Raw genomic sequence first — 12,244 nt, 5'->3', positions numbered from 1 at the left:
TTCTACATTCCTGAAACTGAAATGCTGAACATGTGTCTTGTATTAATATATTATCTCTTGTAAACATGTTTGAATTTTCCTCGGTATATTGATGATCTTGATGAAACATAAATATGAACGTTACGTCAGAAGAAGCAAGTTTATAAATTTATACTGTAATGTTTGTAATCATTAGGAATATGACGTCAGTTCAAACAAACATTACGCTATAACCGTAACACTTTGACTAAACATACAAAGCTTTATATACTTCGTGTTATTACAAATCACTTGATATACTTTTTGAAAATAAACAATTTAGAAGTATAAAACTCAATCTTGCGTATGTTTAATGTTGAGAAGTTTAAACAGTTTTAAATTTAAGACATTAATATCCATTGAGTCAAAAGATAACGCCCCAAAAATCACATTGGTTGTGAATTGGGATCAACGTTTTTTAAAAGATGTTTAGTGAAGTTCAGTCGCAAGAGTCAAACCATACAAAAAAATAAAAATCAATACTCAAGTAACTTATAAAACTCTGCAAAGAAAAGAGTAACGAGATTTTAAGCTTGTTTATTAGTATAAACCGAGAATAAGACGAGACAAGCGAAGTATTTCCAAATTTTCCGAATATTTGGATCTTTTGATTTTTGGCGATTTCTTACTTTAAAAAATCTGAAAAATATCGAAAAAAACCTGTCCAAATGTAAAAATGTTCAAAAGGATGATGTAAATCATCGTTTAGGGATAATATGTTGCTAAGCTAAAAAATGCGGGTTAAATGTCTCCCTACGAATGTTATTCTCTAAGAAATTCCAATGAATGGGTTTCATTCGAAGACATACATAGTCTTTTACAATGTTTGGTTATGTAGCTTATTTTTCATGTCTGAAGTATTGTTCTCATTACAAAACTTGAAGAATTATGACCAATGACTAATGATGACAATAAATTATAACTGAATTTCGTTTCAAAGACATAGATACCAATGTGTGTGTATACTCTGTAAGCAACAAGTACTTACAATAGCCATTAAACACAACAAACAATTAAGAATTCTTTGATTGCTAATATCGGTTTACATGAAACATGTTTGTCGATATTAAAAAAGAAATTATTTATATTAATACGTAATTTGCGTGATGGTGTTACTGGGTCAAATACTTAAGCATCTACAAATTATTTTATTTTGAGATATTACCACGAACACAGCATCAAAGAATGTTTTTGATTAGATATGAACGGTGATTGCATTACAATAAATCCTTTTTATGCATGTATTTTTGTTTTTTCTGATGTCTGTATTTTATTTCTCGAAAGGTTCTGAGTGCATTCAAATATACGGGCTAGAGGACGACAATTAACCGCTATCTGTATATAAGATTCACTTCATTACCAATACCTGATGTACAATTATTCAATGTATCAATGCTACATTCAATGGATAGAAAAACCATCAAAAATCTTCTGCCTAACATAATGGATACACACTTTATAAAAAAAAGTATTCCCATTTCATTTCTTAGAGAAGAAACCCATTGACATGGTGAATATATCAACAAATAAATCGCAAATGGCTTTGTGACATGTGAAATTTATCTTATAGATTGATAGATTGTGATTCAATTCATTACAACCTTCTAAAATGATGGAAGGAAAATGCAATAAACATAGTTTTAAAGTTTGGATGCGTACATTTGAATTGATACATCATTCGTTTTCACTTAATTATCTGTCAAAGAGGTAGGGTCAAAATCATTTGTAATAGTGTAACTCGCAAGATCAAAATTAAAATTGTCCTGAAACAACTTACAGTTTGGTTCTTCAAGAAATTTACAAAATAAACTGATATATTTTTCAACAATTGCACATAGTTATATAATTATTGATTTTAAAATATTATTGTGCAGCCGTTTTACAAATGTTTTACATTGCAGTTGTGTGACAAAATGCAACTTATCAACTTATATCATGAAAAAATATAATTTGTTGACGATTCTATCGATTGAACATGAGGTATGGTACTGGGTGAAGAGTTCCTACACAATGTACAAATTTTCATAAATTCTCAACACTTTGCTAACAATGTATTACATATAATTTGGAGTGGTAATAGCGAATGCATCAAAGAGATAACAACCTGACCAAAGAGCAGAATCAGCCCAAGGCAATTAAAGCATACTTCGTATTTTATTCAATTCGGTTACACGTGTTCAGAAATAAACCGCAATTGGTAACTATAGCCCATCGTTCAACCTTGCATCTTTAGAAAGTGATATGAACATGAACCCTGCTTTGAACAAAACAGACATGCTGAGAACGATCTTTAACGAGTTAGTTCATGAGGTAACAGTCAACAGGCCTTGAAGACATGCCACGACATCATGACCAGACATCATTATCGATACTAAATGAGCATGCTTAACGGACACTTGATCAAGTCGGTGTTATATCCACAACCGTCCTTATTGGATACATGATTACCTCACCAAGACCACCGATGCGGTTTTCAATAAAGATTTTTGTTCCCTTATGTGTGTTATAACATAATTAAATAAAAAATTGGAATTTGATAATTAATGTAATTTATTTTCAAAACTACCAGAAATCTGTTATGGAATTTTTAAAAGAGACCAAGCTGCCTTTAAGATTGCAGTCTATAAACCATTATATTAAATTAAAAACCTTTCACTAAATGTGATCTAAATAAAAGTTGTTTTTCCAACGAATTATCCAATTGTTTTCTATTTAGATATTTGTATTGCAATGATTTATCTGTCCCAGGGAATGTCTATCAATCATTTCACAACAATCTTTATGGATTGATCAACTTACAATTGGTAAAGTACAATCCAATTATAAAAACTGTACAAAATCTCGTTTCATCAGGTAATTTACAATTGCTTGAAGACAGATATTTAGCAGAAATCATTATTAGTTTACAGATTTCTTCGTTAACTTGTTGCGTGTAGACATCACATCTTATATTCGAATAGATTTTAATCACGAATTTGGACCTTAAAGTACAATCAATCTTATTGATGATTAAACTACTTGCATTTTCTTTTTTTTACTCCTTATAACAGTAATTAAATTCTGTGTTTATATGTAATTTTATTTAAATGTAAATGTCAACAAGAAACCGATCAAAGAAACAGTTGACTTAATATTCAATAATTAATAACTGAGGTATTATTAATACAAACGTATAAATTTTATTCGGTACGTGAAATTAAAATATTAATATTAAATTATCAATTGCTACTAAACTGTCACTGTGTATTTGCATAATAAAACGTGCAGACTAGTAAACAAAATATTACAACTGTTTAACAGATAAGAGGCCAATTCCATTAGTCATTATTTTGACCGTTAGACTTAAGAATATAAATATGAGGCAACAGTTGTAAACCGATATTCAAATATCGCAAATGCGTTAAAACTGTTCAACTCAAATGAATAATGAAAATTTGGGGGAATCGTTCAAATTAAAAAAAAAAAACTAGTCTGCATGTTTTAGACGGGGTAAGCATTTCGTAAAACAGCCATACCTAGTCAGGTAAATCATCAATCAGTCAAAATATCACAATATGAATAGACAAATACATATGATTGTTGTTTGACTGTTGTTGTTTGCTTAACACCCTGGGGCAATGTAAAATGCTGGGTAATAACCTAAAATCTTTGTGTTGTGTCTTGTGTACTTTTAATTGTGTGTTTGTGTTTCTTTTGTAGCCATGGTGTTTCAAAATACGAGTTTGACTGTCCATCTGGTATCGTTCGCACCACTTTTAAAACAGCTTAATTAGGAATGTCATTGGAAAATGAGGTTTAATGGAGAAAAAAGAAATTTTGTTTAGAAAGAGGTCAGTAACGGACAACAAAAAAAGAATACTGCAAAAAGGCGACAGTAGTATACCGCTGTTCTATAGATATAAATCGGTTAAGCGTTAAGGGGAACGCATTAAATAAAAGAAATATACATAACTCTTTTGACATATCTTTAGTATAAGAGCAAGAACATCTCAAATAAGTGAAAATAGAAAAAATATTCCGAAAATGGGGAATACATATAATCAAAGAAACAACAGAAATACTTATTTTCAACGAAAACAAACACCAAAATTCATAGAAACGTACTAATTTATAATAACTGTCATATTCCTGATTTGATACTGAACATTTAAAGAAAAATAGTAAGTTGAACCTAGTTTCATGGCTAGTCAAACTTCTCAATCTTATTCTTATGTTAAAAATTCTGCTAAAATGACACATTACTTCACAGGAAAACAGTACAAATGAACACAAGAACACTTATGACAGAGAAATACATACATACATAATATAAGGGAACATTTAAACCACAGAATAACATCAGACGGCACTTCTCACATTATGAACAACCGTAAACTGGGTATACACAGAATTTCACACGAATTCAACTGTTTCTTTATTGTAAGGGTTATTTTGAACGGACATTAGCCGAAATCACCGTTTTTCAACATACGCACCATTTTCACGATTTTGTCATTTAAAGCTTGGCAAAAATGGCATGAAATTTTCCCGGCCTTATTGTTAAGAAACTTCAATAAACATCTGAGTAAATGCCAAGACTTTCTGACAACCAGCAACATGCAGTTTTTGGCATGATCCAATGAAGCCATCACAGCATACAATTACGAGAGGACTGAAGTTGTAGCATCTGCAATAACCCTATCATCCACAAATTCAACCAAAATGGATCATTAATTGTTAAGCCACATCAAGGGGTACAAAAAACAAGTAACGCTCAGCAAGAGCGATACATTTAATCTTTGATATATCCGATATCGACTCAGATGGCTGTCCAAAGGTTACAAGATTTCAATGGTGGTCACGGTAGAACCTTTGGAGCAATTTCAGTAAATCACGATTTGCGCAGAAATTGTTAAATAGCTCCACAGTCTTTCCTTAGTGACATCTAAACGACCGTCTGGCGTAAAAATCGAATTCTGTAGACCATAAATCATTCATTATGTACCAAAAAACTGTCAGTGGTGGTTACATATACATTTGGCACACCGCCTTTTGGATTTTGGTCCCATCGAGCAAATTTTGCATCAGATTTGACATGATTTAAACGATGAAAGCCACTACCATTATTATAAAGTCAACTTTATTTGCTTTGTAGAACAAGTGGAATATCATTCCTCGGGATCACATTAAATGTCAAGGATTATCAATTCCACGTCGCTGTCGAGATTGCGCTGCACCACATTGTAACATTTTTTGTTAAGACTGTGAGTTGATGATTCGACAATGGATGCTTCGTTTACCTATTGCGTCCGAAAGATGATAATGAAACACTTTTGTTTGATATCGGTCTATTGTTAAAATTGTTAATTTTCAAGAACAATTTATTTTGAAAGATTATCATTTCTAATATATTTTTTTTGGAAAAACCAAGTGTTGCGTTTTCATTGGCACTCAGTATATTTTCGTCAGCAAAAATGAATATATAATTTGATTTATTACCATGCATGATTTAAAATACATTTTGTAGACTCTTAAAATATACTAGGCTGATTAGCAGACATTATCTAAATGTCAATTGAATGATATATCATTTAGATGTTCATATGACCTTTTGAGAACGTTGCTAACATAATAACTTCATGGCTCCTTCTTAAGCACGCTGCCATATCATGTCTTCGATTTATCAAAAACCACGCTTTCTTAAGAGTGATCTTAATTTGTCAACTTCTCTTTGCATGAATATATGCAATTTACTATTGATTTACCGATGTTGTGCAGACAGATAAAAATAATTTAGATTTTTTAAAAGTTATTAAGATCAGGTCAAAAATGGGTATGATTTACATTTCAAACCATTTAAATCGTCTTGATTGACCTCTTTTTTTTTTAAACTTTCAGCACTACAATGTATAATACTTATCATAGAAATATTTAATAAATATTTTTTCAATTTTATTGCTCGTTACTAAAGTATTAGACAAAATTCACAAATTAGATCAATGAAGCTTTGTCATGCTGTCTGTATAAAAAGGTTTGAGTTTACATTACAATTAAGCTGTACACTTTTTTCTCAATTTGTAGATTTTATTAAGTGTTTTTGTAAAATATTTTATCTGTAGTTAAGCAAGAATGCACAGTTTGTGTTGTTTATTTGTTTCATGCAAGCTCCTATTTGTTAACAAAATAAGATTATCAGCATAAAATATCATTCACACAATGCATATCCACCTTAATCAAAATGCCACAAAAAGGATATATAATCAATGTCAGGAGTTTATTTTTGTACATTAAGAATCCAATCGAGAAAAAACAAAAAGGTTGCGATTAGAGACACCGACGCATCGCATTGGTCTACCATTTTCTGGATTAAAACCGTAAAACTTTCTGTCTGTGATTTCAGTTATTCTTCTAATAACTTTATTAGGGCAGTTTTTGTGTCAGGGGGACTTGTCAGCAAAGTGTGTACACGCATGAATTGAAATATAAAAAAAGTCGTTCGATATGGCAAAGATAAAATTTACAGCAGAGAAAGTTGACGATTGAACAGCTGAATCGACTTGTTTGCATAAATTCAAGCTGCATATCTGTTTCAATGCCAATAAAAAAAGATTAAGATATGAAGAAGTGTATGCACTTTCGCAAAACACCTTGCAACTAAAAATGATCGTAAGTCTTACTGAAATGTGCATGACTCACTAGTCTTTTACTTGCAAGATGTTGTGTGAAAATAGTCGCAAACCTTTTGGTTTCCAGAATATTCATAATTTTATGTTTGCCTTGCTCTTTACTACCGTATATAATCACTCACTAAAATATTGGAGTGTAATAGGTTCACACTTTAAAAATACGTTTATTCCAAACAACATTTTGTATTCTTATAAATATTTTAAAAAAAACATGTGTCATTACAATCGAACCTAGTATTTTTATTATCTTATTGCAAACTCGGAGTAAGATTACATAATTTGTGACAAATGAGACTTCAAATGTGTAAGCTCTGATAAAAGTCAATGTGACAGCAATACAACAACAAAAATAGCAAAATTAGAATAGATATGGATTTCAACAATAGACTGATGTTTGTACAACATGTCAATTGCAAACTAGATCTAAATCGTCACGTATATATGGAAATGTGTGATTAAATTATACCGAAACTATGGAAGACCATGTTACATCATCGCGTGTAGTATTTTTGTTTTTCAGAAATTCAATATGAAGATATTTTTCTCTCTAAAAATTTTAAATAGAAAAAAACAAAATGACGAATCCAGGTGGTTTTCATAAAAAAAAGTGCAATGCTTCAATTAATTTTGATAATGCGACATTGACAGTTTTATCTAACTATAACTAATGTCCGGGCTATCTTTATCAGACAGCTGTGGTGATGATTGATTGGTGTGTATTCCTGTCTTATCAAACCTGCACATTACTTTGATTAAACTTTTTCTTTGACTTAAACTTTAACATATTTAATTTAGAACCTGTAAGTTATCCCAAATGACGTACATGTAGTTTCGAACCCTCAGAGTTCGAATCACTTTACATGTATAAGTATTCGTTTATTTGGCGGGGAGATGACACATTATAATCGTATAATTATTCAACAACAACAAAAAACAGCTGAAAAAAGTAGTATTAGCAATATTTATTTGTGTTAATGAACATACTAATATGTATGCACATTGGATACAGTATCTTGATTCCTTGAAAAATATCTAGAAAATAGTTGTCCGATATACTAAATTCGTCTATGAGCGAACCAAACAGTTTAAATCAGTAAAACAATTGTCATTGTTTTCTCCAGATATTCAAATTAATTGCAAAGGCAATTACAATATTATATGGCTACTTTCGGATTCCTTGCACATTTTGTTTAAAAGTTTTATTAGTTTATAAAATGCGTATGAATAAAGAGTACCAATGGAACATTCATAATTGAAAACAAAACTCTAAATTATTTATTGTATACTTATAACATTCCGGAATTCATGAACAAAATGAAGATTTCAGGCGATTGATCATCTGCATAACGGAATTTAGCTGATATTAAAGATATACACTTATATTTTCAGGTACAAAATGTATCATCAGCTAACATGGCTCTGTATTTTTGTAATGTATCCGTTTTTATTCTGTAGCTATTCACCACTTTAGTTTAATCATGTATATTTATAATATAGTCATTTTATATTTATCTTTACTGTTTGCTAAATTATGAAATATTCTAAATGATAAGGATGTTCTTGTCCCAGGCACGAAAACAAATCCGGGTTACAAACAAAAACTGAGGGAACGTATCAAATATAAGAGAACTACGATACAACAAAAACACCACATTAAAATGTAACAAACAAAGAGATGAACTATAATATAACAATGGCCATTTTCTTGACTTGGTACAGGGCATTTAAATAAAAATGGTAGGTTGAACTTGGTTTTGTGGCATTCCAAACCTGCCGCCAGATTAATGCAAGAATCATTTTGCAAGTATATTTGCATTGCTATGTTGTTAAATATTGAGGGTACATTAGTTGCATTGGTAACAAAAACCAAGTAAACATAAGGTTTACAAACCATACACGCAGAAAAAGGATTATAATGGGAAGTATCATATAATACTGACTATCCAAAAGCAGTTTCATAATAACATCAATAGTACGTATACGTTTGAATGGTATTCTTGATAATACCTTTCTTATATAGTTAAATAACATTCCACGTGTATATATGATACTATTTTATTGTGGAAAGAAAGACAACTCAAAAAATTATAATGCAAATAATTCATTTGCTTATTTCATAACAAATATCCATACCAATCGAAACAAACCGCTGCAATATTTTCTACAAAACATGATGTTTTTATTTTGATAGTTTATCTCAAAGAATAGCAAATTTCCAACTTTTAATTCAACAAGTTTTTAGCAATATATATTTGACATTTGATACAAAGTTAGCTTTTTACAATTGCAGTTACAATAGAAATTAAAATTTTCATATACAAAATTGTAAATTTACATTTTGCGATTCATATGAAAGATGTTGTGAGCTATTTTTTTTAACGATTATGTGTATTGTTTGTCCAGACACATTCAAAGCAATCTACAAAATTTTCTTCAGGGATTTTTTAATTGGGAAATTTTCCTCATATATCATTGCGTATAGTGTGGAAAATTCCATTTGTTGGCTAGAAGCTTTCTTGTTCTTTCCATATTTAAAGGAAATCTCGATGAAGTTTTGTTACTCATCTCATCTGACATCAATGACGAATTTCATGTCATATGATACGAATGCATTAACTGGTTGTCAATTGACAAAAGATGTCATTAGAAAGTTGTCAGTATTCTATTTTCATCTGACCATAATATTAAGTAAATCAGTTTTCCTGTGTTTATTGTTTTGCGTCGTGTTCATACACTTTATTTTTAGCGTCTGAAATAAATATAAAACATGTCATATAAAAATCTTAATCTTTATTTGCCAAAACTTTAGTCAAGTTAAATAGAACAAGAATGAGTTCCCTGTACACGGAAGCCCGATTCGCATTTAAATTCGAAAATCATAGGGAACATGTGTACTAATTTTCGAGTTGATTGGACTTCTACTTCTACCGCGACGAACGGACGAACGCACGAACTGATGTAGGAACGGACACACAGACCAGAAAACATAATGCCCATAAATGGGGCATAAAGATTAAATCGCAATCCACATTACAGAGTCTTGTCGACCTTGTTTTATGTAAATAAAACGTTCTGATACTTTAATTAGTTTGCAGGTATTTGAAGATTCAAGAGATACACTGCAGGGTTAACAAAATGGATATCATTCCCTTTTTAGCATGTTTAGGTTGAGCTCGATTAGTTGACAAATCAACCGAAACATGATTTGTACTTTGAACAACTTTGTATGAGGAAGTTGCATCAGTAGTTTTAAAATAATTAAAATTTTATGAATGGACAATTATTCAAAGGTATATGCTATAAATCATGTGAGAAGCTAAGTACTGAGCTGATGATACCCTTTTGGATACACAACCTACCTGCAGGTGTGTCGAAATGGTTTGAAACAATATATAAAACAATAAAAAGCAATATTTATTTGATAGTTAAAACTAAAAAAATATTTCTTTAATTGTAATCCCAATAAATAATGGATAGAAATTATTGCACTTGAATTATGATACTGCAGACTTATTTCAGGGACATTGATATATCATTGTCAAATATAAACATCTTTCCTTTTTTTCTTTACACAATACGTTCTAACAATAACAATATATTATTCAATATTTTGCTTATGTGTATTTATATAGCACCTTTTAAGAAATAAACATAAATATCATAGTTGACTCACCCTCATTTGTCAAATCATCATATACAGTTGAGTCGTTGTTCACACCAAGTTCCTCATAAAGTTGTGTCGGGCTAAAATGAAAAAAAAAAGATATGTTTACTTTAATATTAGATAAAATTATATAATCACACTATATATACCAGTTTGTTCGATTAAATCGAAATTGTCCTTCGATAAAGATTGAATAGAGAACATATAATCGAGAAACTTTCTATTTTGAAATGTTAACCATTTATAGCAATTTTGCTTTTTTTGTTTTTTTATATTGAATGATATTTTGCCCAAAAAATCAATAAAAATCTTCTTTCAAAGGAATTAATTAAAATATTACCTTTTAACTTTGGTTTCTCCGAAAGCTGTAATGAATAGAAATAAGAACGAAGCTATTAAAATTGTTTGGAGAAATGACTCATATTAGACATTCATTCTCCTGTTTAAAGTGCTACTAAAAGTTCAATTTGAAACATTACAAGCAAGTAGATAGTATAATCACAAGACATGACAAGAATAATCCTCTTTTTGATTGATTTTTATACTAATTTGCCTAATTATCACATAAAAACAATGTAAAACGTCAATTTTTTATTTTGTTATATCTTGTGTATATTTACAAGTTTCGTGACTAAATAGTTTCGTCGTAACTACAATCCCCTTCCCTTTCATGAATGTGACCTACCGAATTAGAATATTCACCGGATTTGGTATCACATAAGCAACACGACGGGTGCCACATGTGGAGCAGAATCTGCTTACCCTTCCAGAACACCTGAGATCACCCCTAGTTTTTGGTGCTGTTTATTCTTTAGTTTTCTATGTTGTGTCAAGTGTACTTCTAGTATTGTTTGTTTGTCTGTTTGGTTTTTTTTTTCATTTTAAGCCATGTCGTTGTCAGTTTATTTTAGATTTATGAGTTTGACTGTCCCTTTGGTATTTTTTGTTCCTCTTTTAAATATACCCAAAACTCGTCCTACCTTCATTGTTCAAATCTTCATAAATATAGGCTGCGTTTTTTTTACCAAGATCTTCATAATGTTTTCCAGAGCTGTAAATTTAGAAAAGCAGTTTACCTATATTCAAATCTTATAGAAAGTTTGGTAAGGTTATTCAACAAAACTAAAGAATAGCAATGACCGGGAGTTCGTCAACAGAATAAGCTTAACCTTTTTTATATGTATCAATGCACTCTAAGTCACAATCCAATCGGGAATAGAACACACCAGATAAACTACATACCAGCTTAATTTTCTACTATCTCAAGATCTACATGTGAACTAACATGTCGCTAGGAACGTGAGACACAGACACACGTAACGTGTCGTCCTATCGGGTTTTTAATAGAACCGTGTTAAAATGTTTTATTGACAATGTTAGTAGTTTTTACTTATAACAATATAAAGTGTGAACATGCACGAGCGTATCAAATCAAGTAGAATATGCGAAGGCCGTATAATTTTAGGCTATTGAAATCATCCCGTGTGCTAAATATTTTTGCTTGTAGTCTTTCTTATGTTCCATTATTGTAAAAAATATTTAAGAAATGAAGCAGACCTTCTTGATTTGGTAGAACTCTTAATTTCAAGTTAGGTTCTTTGCAATATTTGTTTTTTTATATTTGCCTACTAGTTGTACAAATATAAATCGACTACCTGGGGTGTACAATAGGTACCAATATGAATAACGACTGCATGCTTAAAGATCAATCGACCGAACTTAACAAATAATTTGATAAATAAAAAGGCAAGCATTTCACAAGATACAACCGTCGGTGTGTTTCATTTTTCAGGTTAATCAGTTCGGTTTGTAACAAGTAATATTTAACCTGAAAATGAAATTGATAGCTAGTGTTCCTTTTTTATTTTAAAGCTGTTAAAAGTAACAATGGACGTGA

The sequence above is a fragment of the Mytilus trossulus genome, unplaced genomic scaffold (assembly GCF_036588685.1).
Source record: "Mytilus trossulus isolate FHL-02 unplaced genomic scaffold, PNRI_Mtr1.1.1.hap1 h1tg000024l__unscaffolded, whole genome shotgun sequence".
Taxonomy (NCBI): domain Eukaryota; kingdom Metazoa; phylum Mollusca; class Bivalvia; order Mytilida; family Mytilidae; genus Mytilus; species Mytilus trossulus.
The sequence above is the reverse complement of the archived record's forward strand: the minus strand, read 5'-3'. Positions refer to the sequence as shown.